At 43.8% G+C, this 15,590-nt stretch overlaps 1 protein-coding gene across 5 annotated transcripts in view; it reads left to right on the top strand.

Moving 5' to 3' along the window:
* The window catches only part of LOC124798019 (protein MTSS 2), a 337,387-nt gene that overhangs the window by 185,635 nt on the left and 136,162 nt on the right, over positions 1-15,590 (top strand). The window lies entirely within an intron of this gene.

The following is a 15,590-nucleotide window of genomic DNA, read 5'->3' as shown; positions in this document are numbered from 1 at the left end:
GTCTACTATGAAAAATACCAGTACTTTCGTTCTTTAACACTATGCAAGTCAGATAAATAATGCTTGTCTAATTTTCAAAGTTGAAATTTAAAGAACAATTACCATTATAAACTGCTTAATTTTTGACCATTATACAGCAGTCAGACTAATAATAAAATGAAACGTCAATGTCGGCGCACAGGTCGTACGTCCAGCCCTCACGTCTTTTATAATGGACCCAGTTTTTTTTCCAAAAAAATTGCCCACAGTGTGGGTTTGAAAAGCCCAGTTCTAGAAGTCACAAATGTCTTTCTCCCGTATTTCTAACATACACAGTGTGGAGATGCTGATGCCCCATTATAATGTGTGGCGGACGGTATTTTCTGATGCCACTGCCATTACCCCGCCCCCCCCCCCCCCCCTCTCCCCTCACTCGTTTCTGTTTCAGACGCGCATGATGCGCGGAAAGGACGCCTATAGGTAGGCCTCCATGAGAAATCTCGCAGATTTTATCTTGATGGTATTTTCGGGAGTCGTTGGGAGGATGAAGTTACACATAGGTTTATTCTTCTGGAAACGTACGCTCTCGTGATTTTAGCAGTGATGCACAACACGTCTCTTCTAACATTTTGCCACTGGGGTTGGATGAGCATGTCAGGGACGCTTTCGCGCTTCCTCTCACGAAACGCGCTGCTTTTATTTTTATCTATCTTTTCTACCTAGCCGGCTGCGGTGGCAGAGCGGTTCTAGGCGCTTCAGTCTGGAACTGCGTGACTGCTACGGTCGCAGGTTCGAATCCTGCCTCGGGCATGGATGTGTGTGATGTCCTTAGGTTAGTTAGGTTTAAGCAGTTCTAAGTTCTAGGGGACTGATGACCACAGATGTTTTGTCCCATAGTGCTCAAAGCCATTTGAACCATTTGTTTTCTATCTGTCCTTTATGGTACGTGTTCCAGGCGGACGAGTAATACTGAAAGTATTGCCCGAACGATGGTTTTGTAAACTGCTTCATTTATGCATGGACTTAACTTCCGGAGAATTCTTCCAGTAGCAGTTACTTCTGTAAAATATCTGGGAGTATGCGTGCGGAACGATTTGAAGTGGAATGATCATATAAAATTAATTGTTGGTAAGGCGGGTACCAGGTTGAGATTCATTGGGAGAGTCCTTAGAAAATGTAGTCCATCAACAAAGGAGGTGGCTTACAAAACACTCGTTCGACCTATACTCGAGTATTGCTCGTCAGTGTGGGATCCGTACCAGGTCGGGTTGACAGAGGAGATAGAGAAGATCCAAAGAAGATCGGCGCGTTTCGTCACAGGGTTATTTGGTAAGCGTGATAGCGTTACGGAGATGTTCAGCAAACACAAGTGGCAAACTCTGCAAGAGAGGCGCTCTGCATCGCGGTGTAGCTTGCTGTCCAGGTTTCGAGAGGGTGCGTTTCTGGATGAGGTGTCGAATATATTACTTCCCCCTACTTATACCTCCCGAGGAGATCACGAATGCAAAATTAGAGAGATTCAAGCGCGCACGGAGGCTTTGCGGCAGTCGTTCTTCCCGCGAACCATACGCCACTGGAACAGGAAAGGGAGGTAATGACAGTGGCACGTAAAGTGCCCTCCGCCACACACCGTTGGGTGGCTTGCGGAGTATAAATGTAGATGTAGATGTAGAATCTATCTGTCGCTAGAAGTATCTGCGATTTGTTTTGTGCTGTCTTTCCACTTTAAATCCCTTCGGACGCATACTTCTAATATTTTATGGAAATGACTGTTTCCTGTGGTTGTGTTGCAATCGGGTAGTCATACATTAATTACTGGTTTTTCTGCCTGTCTATGCACAGCACAAACATTTATTTGTTATGAGTCAGCTGCAGCACAAAGCTTCGATCCTGTGCAGGACGTCTTGCATTTCGGTACAGTTTCCTAGCGTTGCGACATAAATAAACAAGGTGATCGTCACTAAAGTTTAAATACCTCTGAAGCGACATGCATAACTCTGAAGCGACATGCATAACTCTGAGGCAATTTAGTATGACACGTGGTATCGCAAATGTCGGGAAATAATCCAAAACTGGATGTTGTTGTAGCTTCTTCATCTCCCAGTACCTACTGCAACCTACATCCTTCTGAATCTGCTTAGTGTATTCATCTCTTGGTCTCCCTCTACGATTTTTACCCTCCACGCTGCCCTCCAATGCTAAATTTGTGATCCCTTGATGCCTCAAAACATGTCCTACCAACCGATCCCTTCTTCTAGTCAAGTTGTGCCACAAACTTCTCTTCTCTCCAATCCTATTAAATACCTCCTCATTAGTTATGTGATCTACCCATCTAATCTTCAGCATTCTTCCTTAGCACCACATTTCGAAAGCTTCTATTCTCTTCTTGTCCAAACTGGTTATCGTCCATGTTTCACTTCCATACATGGCTACACTCCATACAAATACTTTCAGAAACGACTTCCTGACACTTAAATCTATACTCGATGTTAACAAATTTCTCTTCTTCAGAAACGCTTTCCTTGCCATTGCCAGTCTACATTTTATATCCTCTCTACTTCGACCATCATCAGTTATTTTGCTCCCCAAATAGCAAAATTCCTTTACTACTTTAAGTGTCTCATTTCCTAATCTAATCCCCTCAGCATCACCCGATTTAAAACTGGATGGCAGACATTGAACTTCAGACGTTACCAGATGACGCACCTAGTCACATGTACAGCGGTGGAGGCTATCGGTAAGTCGTACTTCAGCATCCCAACCCCAGTCTAGTCTTTGTTGTGCGTGCCCAGGTGCTCGACTGAAACGCGTGGGTCTAAGTGTTAGTGTTACATGTGGCAGGCACTACTTTTTCATTGCATTAAACAATTATGTGTTACACTGAGGTAGAAATTGGTGTTTTATTTACCACTCCTGCGGTCACCATTGGTTTATTGCAAAGCACATTACAGCGAAACCTACCGTATTACGTCAGAAGGAAATGAGTATAAATTTGCGAATTGTGCCGTTACAGTAAAAGACTTAGGTTTTCTTTACTAATTAATGTCTGTAACCAAAACAAGAAGGGTCAAAAGGAAAGAAACACAGAATAAGAACAGCTTTTACTTCGTTACAGCGAGGGCAATAATTTTGTAACTTCTACCTTTAAAATGAGATCACATTTACAAAAGGTGTTCGAAATTTGCACCGTTCACTCGAATACAAGTATTGCATTGCTCAGTCATATCACTTATTGCCCAAGCTCAACCGCTGCACGTCCGTCGAGGTACGTCAACTGGTGACGTCACCAAATCCTTTTTGGAGGGTGTTTCCCGGCATTTCCGACACTATCTCTTACATTAAATTACTTGTTTCAGCATCATCAACGTCGCTTCGGGTGGTTTTTTTAATTGTTAATAAGAATCACCGTCTATACAAGAATATCATCCGCGCAAAATCTTTGGAACTATAGTTATCCAGTAGGTCGTATATAGCGAAAAGTTATCATTCAATTTTTGTATATCAAACTTATTCATTTGAAGCAAACAGCATAATTTAGTTTAAATCTCAAGGAGCTAAATGAACTCTTGAAAATGGAACGGAAAAATTATATGTACGGCACGTTCTTCAGATTTTTTTCGGCAGCTGCTTTGCAGTACGAGTATTAACACTAAAAGCAAACGGGCGGAAGAAGTTTCCCCGTGTGTGTACTCCAAAAACGGTACACACAACAAAGGTGATGTGGAATATCAGCGTGGCAGACTGTGGTGTGTTAGTAACACTTGTGCTGCTTCGGCCACATGGGCGTTGTTTGGCGCGGGACGCAGATCCATAAACCTTATCAAAGCTACGCGCGGGGCCGCGTTGTGTCGTAAAGCGGGCGATATCCCCGGGCGGGTTGTTCGACGCGTCCAGTCCGGCCGATACACTCGGGAAGCGCGCCGCACACTCCAAGCTGCCGGCACCAGACAGCCACGTCAGGACACCCATGGGATGCCGAGACTGTTTTCCTTGCTGCAGTTGTGCACACCAGTTCCTTGCTCGTCAGTTAGGGTGGCAGGGAGAATGACACCCCCCCTCCTCCCTCTCTCTCTCTCTCTCTCTCTCTCTCTCTCTCTCTCTCTCTCTCTCTCTGTGTGTGTGTGTGTGTGTGTGTGTGTGTGTGTGTGTGTGTGTGTGTGTGTGAGAGAGAGAGATCCACAGTGACCCAACACATTAATTTTTGTTGTTGTTGCTGTTGTCTTCAGTCCGAAAACTGGTTTGATGCAGCTCTCCATGCTACTCTATCCTGCGCAAGCCTCATCAGCTTTGAATAACTACTGCAAGCTACATCATTCTGAATCTGATCACTGTATTCATCTCTTGGTCTCCCTCTAAGATTTATTCTCCCACACTTCCCTGCAGTACTAAATTGGTGATAAAGTCCATTGATGGCTCAGAATGTCCTGTCAACCGATCCCTTCTTCTAGTCAAATTGTGCCACTAATTTTTTGTTTAGAGTTCTGTTCAATACCTCCTCATTAGGTACATGATCTACCCATCTAATCATCACAATTTTTCTGTAGCACCATATTTCAAAACCCTCAGTTCTCTTCTTTTGTAAATGTTTATCGTCCATGTTCCACTTCCATACCTGGCTACACACGCCATACAGATACCTTCAGAAAGACTTCCTAACACTCCACGTCTATATTAGACGTTAACAAATTTCTGTCCAGAGTCGCATTTCTTGCCATTGCCAACCTAAATTTTCTCTTTAATGCAGCCATCATCAGTTTCTTAGCTGCCCAAATAGCAAAACTCATCTAGTACTTCAAGTGACTCGTTTCCTAATCTAATTACCTTAGTATTATCTGAATTAATTCTACTACATTCCATTAGCCTTGTTTTGCTTTTTTTGATGTCCATTTTATATTCTCCTCTTAAGATGCTATACATTCCGTTCAATTGTTCCTCCAAGTCCATTGGTATGTCTGACAGAATTATATCATCGGCAGACATGAAAGCTTTTCTTTCTTCTTCCTGGACTTTAATTCCTACTCCAAACTTTTCTTCGGTTTCCAGTGTACAGATAAATAACATCGGGGATATGTTACAAGCCCTTCTGAACCACTGCTTCCCTTTCATACTCCTCGAATCCTATAATTATAGTCTGTTTCCTGTACAAGTTGTAAATAGCCTTTCGCTCCCTGTATTTCATCCCCTGCTACTTTCAAAATTTCAAGCAGAGTATTCCAGTCAACATTGACAAAAAGCTTACTCTACATCTAAAAATGGTACAAACATTGCTTTTTTGTTACCAACATTACAAGAAAGTCGTAGGGTCTGTGTGTCAGTATACATTCTGAAACACCTAAACCTTGCACCACAAATATTGCGGGAATAGAAAGCTTTATTGTTGTGCGTTTTTCGCAGAATGGATTGGTAGCCAGGGCCTCGTACTGTTACTCTATGGACAGATGGTAACACCACTTAAAAAGTGTATTTTGTGTGCACACATACTTTTTTTAATGGAACAATGCCTATTGACATTAATAAACTGAAAGTAGGGTAAATGAGTGACATTGGTGATTGTTCAGGAGGCTAATGCGAGTCGTTCACGAGAGATTTTATTTTGAAAAGTTTCCACACCGCCCCTTAGTTAAGCCATTCAACCTCCGTAGTTGATACGTACGATGTTGGCTTACAGTGTGCTTTTGTGTTTCTTGACTTAAGCGTTTTGCTAGTCAGTTAGTGCGTGGCAGTTCAAGCAATAGGTCGTGAGTAGACGATGGGAGTTACCAGTGCAGAAAAAGCAGACATGCTCATGGTGTGTGGAGAGTGTAGAAAGAACGCAGTTCGTTTGGGTACAGTGTATGCGGCAAGATATCGCAACAGACGTAAACGTTCTCGGCAGTTATTTGTCAGCTTCTTCAACCAATTACGTGGAAGTTCTAGCAACATATAGACAACGTAACATAAGCGAACAAGTGACGGCAGAAGAGGGGGAAATCAACGTTCTTGCTGCTATTAAAGATGATCCGCACGTTAGCTCCAGCACAGTCATATGAAGTGGTTTGAGTCAGCCAAGTGTCCTGCGCATTCTCCATGGACATAGCTTCCATCCCCATCACATCTTTCTCCCTCAAGAGCTGCATGGCATCGATTGAGAGAATTGTTAACTTCTGTACATTAAGCGTTAAGGCAGGACACTAGAGAGGTGAAGTCCCAATACCGATCCTGGCCTGAAAACCGCCAAAACATCTTCTGTTGACCTTTTGACAATCCACATGAGCTTTGTCAAGTGGAACGTCAGCGTCCCTAGAGTGTAAACGTGTGGTGTGAGATAGTGAACCATTAGCTCATAGGTCCATTTATCATAGAAGGAACAATGAACGCGGACGAGTGTCGCAACCTCCTAACAGTCCATCTTCCATGGATACTAGAAGACGTTCCTCTGCAGACTAGGAGGAACCTGTGGTAACCCATAGTGCACGAAGTATTCACGAATTGTTTTCAAATCGTTGGATCGGACGCTGAGGACCTATATCTTGGTCGGCCTGTTCTCCGGATTTGACGCCTGTAGACTTCGTGGAGCTGAAAGAGACGCTATGTACACCCTGTATTATACGAGATATTACTGCAGCCTGCTCCGACGTCTCCGTTGAAATGATTGCGTTTGCGCAGCAGTCGTTCCATACCAGACTCGAAGCGTGTATTGCCGCTGCCGGTGGTCATTTCGAACACAAGCTGTGATGGCCGGTTGTCTCGTTGCTGGTCAGAATACACGCAACTAGTGTATCCACTTGTGTTGTTTTTTAATGTATATTACCACAGGTATTGTAAGTGTCGGTGTGGCAACTTACCAAAATACGGTATCTCGTAGACGACTCGCACCTAGAATCCTGCAACGAACACCACTGACATTCTAATTTACCATACTTATGGTTTGTTAATGACAATAGGCATTGTCCCGTTTTAAAAAGTGTGTGCATGCACAAAAAATACAAAAGTATTGGTTCAAATGGCTTTGAGCACTATGGCCCCTAGAACTTAGAACTACTTAAACCTAACTAACCTAGGGACATCACACACATCCATGCCCGAGGCAGGTTTCGAACCTGCGACCGTAGCGGTCACGCGGTTCCAGACTGTAGCGCCTAGAACAGCTCGGTCACCCCGGCGGGCACAAGTATTATTTAATATGTTGGTTCGCTAACGATACGAGCCTAGCTCTTTCAGTTTCCGCAGTATTTGAGGTGCAAGTTTTAGGTGATCACCCTGTATATCAAACGGATATATTTTCACGAGCAATCTTGAATATACCACCTTTCATTTAAAATTCTCACCCGATTGTGTAGACGAAGATCGCCAACTCTGCGGTAGCAAATTCGAATCCCGGTGGTCGCGAAAATTTTCAGCACCAGGGTTTTGGCGGCCCTGACAGCCTAGTTGTTGGGGTAAAGTTATTTATCACCACACTCTGAGCCAGTGGTGTGAATTATAATATAGCCTTATCTGTGGTGCGTCGTGGAATGTGGGCGTGTGATGGTAATGAGTCCATCGTACGGTGTTCAGCCCGGCGTTCACCTTGGTTGGCGTTGGTAGGAGCTTGTGCAGTGGCACCAGATTTCGTACTCTTCCTTTCACCATTGTCCATCACACAAATGACAACACGCTATACACACGCCCATTAAAGTCACATTCACTTATCAAAGAGAAGACTCTCATACACCACATGACAAAAGGCCATTCAGTGCAAAGGTAGAAAACTCTTTCCAACTAAGCGTCAAGTGTCCTAAACAACATTCTTGCCAAAATAATACAGTAAACGGAAAAGCTTTTTAACCTATTGTGACTGGCAGAAGTCTTAGACAGCAAGAAATAAATTCCTGTAGTACAACGAACTTTTTAGTTTACATATTCACCAATATTGCGGAAGCGCATAAGATCTGTTCGTTTTGTTGGAAGGCACATATTGTGAAAATACCGCGTAACTGCACTCATTCTGCGTCATTTGCGGACGTGTACATAAGTAGACTGTCCATACTCCGCCGTAGGGAAAAATACTTATGGACTCGACTCCCGCCGTACGCTGCCGAAATAAAAGGATTAACATGACAAGAATTCTATATCATGACGCTCTATGACAGATAATCACTGGTTCGCTCTGCATTGTCTAAAAGGAATCCATTATGAAATTTTCAAATAATTTTTTTATTTTTACTGTCTCCGACAATTCATCTTGAGCAGCGGTACCACAATGACGAATGATAACTTAGTTTCCGTAGGATTACTGTTTTGTCCGCAGATTCCACGCACCTGGTGAACAATATATCTTTTTAAATGACACGTTGAAGTTGCATGTAAATGATTATTCTACCGGTGTTCAGAATAATCAGAAATTTTAAACTGGCATTTATCACACTTGTGTTGGCATTATGTAGCGCCTGCACTTCCACACAATTTTAATCTTTTCGCTTCTCCGGGAGAAGAAAACTTTTAAAATATAACCACGTAAATACTCGATTTCTTGTTAAAATTACAAAGCTGAACCAACTTAAGTAGAATGCAGGACTCAATCCTTGCGTATTGGTGCTTCGCGGTGTGGTCTGCTACCGCTCACGGTATTGACTCCGCCTTGCGATTTTAACAAGGTAGCCTGTATTTACAGGGTTATATTTTTCATGCAACGTGTGAAACGCTGACAGTTGCTCGGTAGTATAAAAAATGCAAACTTGGAAGTGATTAATGCCTATGTAATATTTCTATCACAAGTAGAATAATGAATAATTTGTACGAAGCTTAAACATGTTGCTTTTGTTTACCGCTTGTTAGTATTCTTCCAGTGAATGGAGCCAGACATGCGCCTGTCCCAGAATTTGTTTCTCACGTCCAAAAATGAGTTCCATATAGCCAAATGACCTTAATTCGCTCTGGTTGGATACGACCAGTTTCGGGCGTTACTTATGTCCTGACAATACATCTTATTAGTAATTGGATTAACTTAATTCTTTACATTACCAATTTAAAGTGCTTGTTCAAGTATTTAATTTACGAAACATGCATAGTGGGTTAGACAAGTTTGTCCTGTCTGAAAAAAGGGAAAGAGGACGCTTTTCGTTTAATAAAAGTTTTGCAAGATCCAACTGAAGAAGGCAGATTTTAAACCGGTTGTGTAAATTTTGGCCGAACTTTGAATTCAATTGTTAGGACTCCAGTTTCTGAGTAGTACGCACTTAGTATGGGTAACCAGCAGCGTCCACTCCGTATAATTTTGTCACTGTTCCTCACGCACATAACAATACTGTAGGATTTATGAAGGTGGACTGAATATGCTGTGCTACTTGTTAAATATATTTGCCTTCGTATCCATTGAAAAAAGTTAAATCAGCTGTGCACGTTTTAATCAAGTAGATGGAGTTGCAATCAGGAATGGAATGTGCGTTAATTTGCACAATGTAATGGGGTATCCAGTGCAAGCATGCATTTAGCAAACAAGCTCGTAAATTAGCATCGGGATGGCCGGTCTGTTTTAGCAACCACAATACAAATTGTATACACCATCTGTATGCGGATCGTGGTTATTCATTTATTTTGTAAATTAATTCATTCTGTATAATTACGTGAAGAAATGACAGGCACATTTGTTTCAACTTCCACATAGGTTTCTTTGCCTACATTTCTTCCTCTCTATTTTCGCAGTGAGTTCGTCATTCTCCGCACGGTTCTTATTGCCGAAGATACTATTCTTATCAAACAAATTTTCCTTCAAGTAATCCAAGCGATATATTAGTCCTATATGCATCTCGTGAAGTGAAGTGACCATGACGTGAAAGCTACACAGATTGGTGCTCAAACGGTCGCTTAACAACAGTTGTATGTCTTTCCTCTTTTCCGAATGTAACAGGAAATGGGGAGTAATACTAGTACTGTAAGTACCCTATGCCATACACAACAAAGTGGCTTCCTGTTGAAGGTAGAAATTTTACGTGTGACAAAGAATATTCACTACAATCGAATTAGTTTCACGAACTCTCAAACCCTGAATTCACCAAGGAAGACGGGGAGCTGTTTGTTCAGTAATTGTCGAGTTTATATTTGTCTAATTATTATGTATTGACACCGAAACACAATTCACTATATTCAGTTTGGAAAGACGACTGTCGAAAGTACGGGGGATGCCCAGGAAGTAAGTTCAGATTGGTCGCGAAATTGAAACCACAGTGAAAAATCTATGAAGCTTTGCACTGATGCGTGTTAGGCAGTGTCTCCAGTACGCCGATCGATTCGCGACGTTTTGCAATTCTTAGCGCACAGTCAGCGTAGAAGCGTAGAAAGTAGTGTCTTCCGAAGAGTATGCATGCTTGCCGAGAGATTTCGTCGTCCGGTTTCCTGCAACCCCACATAACGTAACCATCATGGATTTCCTTCTTTATGGCAGTTTTCGGCCGCACACTGTGGAGGCAATGAAGGCGCTCCTGCAGCATTTTCGATGGTAAGTGTTTGACTAACCACGACACAGCCCACACTTGGCTCCCTCTGAGTTCCGTCCCTACTCACGTGAACCACGGGCTATGAAGACAACACTTTGGCTCAGACAGCGATCTGCAGACGACCGTAGAGAATTGGCGGAAAGCAAAGGCTGTTGCCTTCTATGGCGAGGATACTGGAAAGTTTGTACAACGTTACGACAATGTCTAAATCGGAGCTGCGACTACGTAGATAAGTAGCTGAAAGACGTAGCTAACTGTAGCAAATAAAACATTTATTTCACTGTGGTTTCCACTTAGCGACCGATTGTCACTTACTTCCTAGACAACCCTCGTAGTTGACATTCGACAGGCAAGACAGTATTCAGCAATGAATAAGAGACGGTGGGGAAATTAGACATTTATACCAAAACGTTTTGCAAGGCGACTGTCGGTAACTGTGCAGGGGCCCTCTCACCTGGTCTTCTCATGATTCAGGTGCTAACTTTTTTCCTTTCCGAAATTCTACACTTTTTATTTCTAACGTCATGGAGACGTTCATGATTTATTGAAATTTCGTATTGTAACGGACATCTAGAATAGCAGTCACATGTCAGAGAAGTATGGAAATTAAAAAACAAAAACGAGTGTCACTAAAAGAATTCTCTAGCTCTGCTTGTCAGTTGTAAGAGGTGTCGCTACTCGCGGAACACAAAAGTGAGAAAGAGAACTTAACTCCAGTGAAGGTAACGGCTCACAATTAGAACTTTGTTTCGATTGATGCAGTGCGCTTTTATTTGTGTGTGTGTGTGTGGGGGGGGGGGGGCGGCATAGTTGCACCAACGGTTATTTGATTTTTGTGGCCGTGCTGCGAGAGCGCAGAATGGCAGGTGCGTTTTGTTTTGTGGCGGTGTTTGTGTGGAGCCACGGGATTGTCAGGGCACTTCATTTCCTGCTGCAGCCCGCCGGCTGCTGGCTGGCTGGCTGGCGAGAGTTTCAATTAACGCCCTTGTTGGCCCTTGGCTGCTCGCTAATTGGGTCATCGCCTATAAATGGAGTCCCGCTCGCCAACGACCTACATGCAGAAAAACCGCCGCTGGAGAGGCCCGACCTGCCCACGGCTCGGACAGTTTCCGCGACAGCGCCCATGAGACCGCCTCCCGTGTTAACGGCTGCGCTGTGCCGCGTACCAAACTGCCGCCCAGGCAGCAGGCGTGGGCCATGTACCACCAAACAGGACCGCCCCGTTTCCTCAAAACTGCCTTGCTGCATTGCGAATATTTTTACAAATTTGCGTCTACTGTGCAGATAACTTTTAATACTTCACCAATTTTATGCAACACGCTGAAGCTCTATAATGCTGCGCATCGGCGCTGCACGACACGCGATGCTTCATAGCGATCGATTTGTGCATCACTTACTGAAACCATTATTACTTTCGTTCAGGTATCTTGCAGTAAAATGCAAGTTTTTTTACACACACATTCTCTTGGAATTCATGACATCTTTCAGACCTTCAGTGTCATCATTGGCGGATCATTAAGTTTCTTAAATATTTTAGTTACTGTTTTTATGCTTAAATACACAACTATTTTTGCTGGAGACCCTTCCATGGTGTTTCGGGCGTGCTGTTTTTCTCATACACGTGTAACTCAGATGTCAACGTAGCTCTGTCTATCACTGATAAGATCCGTTAAGCGCAGGTTCCATAAAAGATAATCATAAGCTTATTTGGAGAATTTTTTTATATTGTGTGTGTCTCAGTGAGTCCCTATCTGGCATCTGCTTTTCGTACTGTTTGTTCTATATAGTCATTGCACTTCAGGCCGCGCCGGACGGTTGCTCTTTGATATTTTGCACTAGTTACCAATAATTTGTCGTCAATAGTGTAACCGAACAGTAGTGAAGTGTTCATGAAATTTAAATAATTTACACTAGACGCGTTTATACTTCGAAGCATGTAAAAATGATGAATAACATCAAACGCCACTGCTACTGCTTTATAAATATGAGCGCAACGCGTCTGATGTAAAATGACTTTTTACTTATGTTCACAACTGTAACAGTTGTGCTAAAATCTGTTCGGAAGTAAGATATGAGAGAGGAAAAAAAATTTAGAAAATCCAGCTGGAGTATAGCACTGGAAATCAAAGGATGTGTTAATTACTTTTATTGTTGTACTGACGGCTGTGCATATTTAGTATATTTTGAGTGGTACGTAAGGAAGGATGTATGCCTCAAATATTGAGGTAAACCAGAGCATCTAATAAAATGAATTGTGCGCCTTTACTTCCTGCCACGTAAGTTTGCTCCCTCGTCTGTGGTCGGTAGCTGGAATTCTAATTACTCGTGAGCTGGAGTGAGTGGTGCCTCGTTGCCAGGAGGCTGGTGGGCCAGGTGCCCCGCCGGCGTAAGTGGAGAGGCTATTGTCGTGTAATTGGTGAGCAGGCAGCCGGCAGGCGGGGGCGGCTGATCAGAGGCGCTGGAAGCCCGCCAGGGGCGCAATGTGCGGCCGCCTCCAGCGCTACACCGCCGCCTCCAGCCCAGGGGCTTCTCGCCACGCCTGTCCGCTGCCGCGGCGAGGCGATGACCTAATAGTGCTCTGCTCTGACCCTCGCTTTCCACGAACACTCCCTCGGTCCCTAAAGGGTGACGGTCGTCCATATCTCGGGACGACGCCAAAGCCGGACCCCGTTCGCTTGCGTCGAAGTGGTTACGGACAACAAATGTTCCGTAATATTACTACAGTGTGTGTGTGTGTGTGTGTGTGTGTGTGTGTGTGTGTGTGTGTGTGTGTGTGTGTGTGTGTGTGTGTGTACGTACGGTACGGAGAGGTGAGCTACAGGGTGATGCGGTAAGTGCCGTCGTAGGAAAACTGGGTAGGAGCAGAAATGATAAGCGAACAGATTAGCACAACCAACAAAAGATTTACTTAAATTCTATTTCTTCAACCGCACAGAGACTCATGGCAAGTAATGCAGCAAGAATAAGCACTCTCAAACAATAGAAACTGTACTAAGCACGAACCATAGTCCCGTAGCGATGAAGCTCAGTCAAAGTGCAAACAGGCTGAGCGGTTGCCGCCGGCGCACCAGATCAGGTGGCAGAATGCTCTTGGTATGGAGCTGCCGGGGTCAGCGGGCGCGCACTATTGCGTCTGCCAGATAACCACGCGACCGCTATGGGTGTCAGGCGGGAACTTTAATTCCGTTACCAACTTCACAACGCCAGTGGGGTGGTATCGATACGTGGTAACACACTACACGAGAAGGAGCGAAGATCTGCAGACAACTGTTGTGGACTGACGCAGCGGTCACGGCGCGGCATCCAGCTTCATTATTCCATATAGACAATACGACTCGTCTCAAAGATAAGCTGGAGAAGAGTAAACCAGTATTTATAGCCGTAGTAGGTTTAGAGAAGGCTTTTGACACTATGGGCTGGAATGCTCCTTGAAATGTCGAAGGTACCAGGCTTAAAACACAGAGTGAAAAGTTATCTACGGGGTGGGGCAAATAAAAGTGGCTTGGGGAACAGAGTTACAGGGTATAAAGTAACACAGCAGCGGAAAGTAAATACAGTGCTGATCTTGACTGTAGCAGATGTTGAAAGTGACCACTACTCAACTTTCGGCCCTTTTGGGCCCTGGTCAGCGATTCGCTGAAGGCAGATCGAACTGGAACTGCTGCAGACTTATCCGAAATGTTGTGCAGTGTTTCTTGAAGACTGAGAGTTGTTGCGATACACCTCAGACTTCAGCCATCCCCACACAAAGTGATCACACACTGAAAGGTGACCTGGGGTGGCCAGGCTGACCTCTGCTAACAAGACAGGCGTGAAGATTGTGAAAATGTGCTTAAAGGTTCGGTGTGGTTCACGTGGCGGGCGTACGCGTCGTGTGCGCGTCACGGGGTGTGGTTATATGCATTCATTAATGTCCAGTCGTATCCACTAGTCTGGGCCACTTTTATTTGCCACCGAGCGAGGTGGCGCAGTGATCAGGACGACCGTGCAAACACGGGTCCGTCCGCCCACCCTGATTCAGGTATTCTGTGATGTCCCTACGTCGGTTCACGCAAATGTCGGAATGGTTCCTGCGAAAGGGCACGACCGATTTCCTTCCCCATCCTTCCCTCATCCGATGGGATCGACGATCCCACTGGTTGGCCCTTTCTCTCAAAATCAACCAACCTTTCCTTCGTCGCACCCTATACAACGCTTGCAGAAACCATACGCTCTTAGAAAGACGGACAAGACGAGGAAGCTACAGTAGAGGTTGCAGCCGATTTCCAACAATATTTAGAGTCTACATTGAGCAGGCAGAAAGTAAGTTCAAGCGAAAGAAATAAAACTTTTAGGTGTTACCAATGACTATGTAATTAGTGTTTGCGGGAGAAATGTCTAAGGACTTGAAGCATCAGGGGAATAGAATGCATACTCTCATGAGCAGACGTTTTAACATACACATCACTACTAAAACAAGGGTAATGGAATGTATTCAAATCAAATCAGGCGGTGGTGAGGGAGTTAAATTAGGAAATGAGACAGGAGCAGCAGCTGCTCTGTTGATAGTACTTGGGCAGCAAATTAATTGAAAATAGTCGAAGTGGAAAAGATATACAGTGCAGTCCAGTCTGGCAGAAAACCTTTTTTTAAAGGGAAATGTTTTAACATCGAACATAAATGCGTTCAGAATTATGTTCCGAAAATATTGACGTAGCCTTGAGCAGAACTGAGACTTAGTAACCAGTACAGACAAGAAGAAAATAGGTTTCGAAATGTTTCGTGTTACCGAAACATGGTGAAGATCAGATGTGATGGTCGGATATCTAATAGAGAGATACTGAATTGATTAGACGAGAAAACAAAAGTATGCCACACATGAATAAAAGGAGATCGGTTGACGACACGTTCTGATGCATCAAGGAATACTAAAATTAATGATAGAGAAATTTGAAAATTGTCGAGGGTGACCAAACATGAATATAGTAAGCAAATTCTTATGGATTTAAGGTGAAGTTGCACAGAGATGAACAGTTGAGATTACCAGTAGAGTGAAGAAGTGTATCAAACCAATCTTCTGGCTGAACAAAAATAACAACAACAACAACACAAGTGGAAACGCTCTTTGGATCAATTATTTCTTGGAAATGTTCATAGTAAATTTCTTTTTGAAATTTT

Source organism: Schistocerca piceifrons, chromosome 5 (assembly GCF_021461385.2).
Source record: "Schistocerca piceifrons isolate TAMUIC-IGC-003096 chromosome 5, iqSchPice1.1, whole genome shotgun sequence".
Taxonomy (NCBI): domain Eukaryota; kingdom Metazoa; phylum Arthropoda; class Insecta; order Orthoptera; family Acrididae; genus Schistocerca; species Schistocerca piceifrons.
The sequence above is the reverse complement of the archived record's forward strand: the minus strand, read 5'-3'. Positions and strand labels throughout refer to the sequence as shown.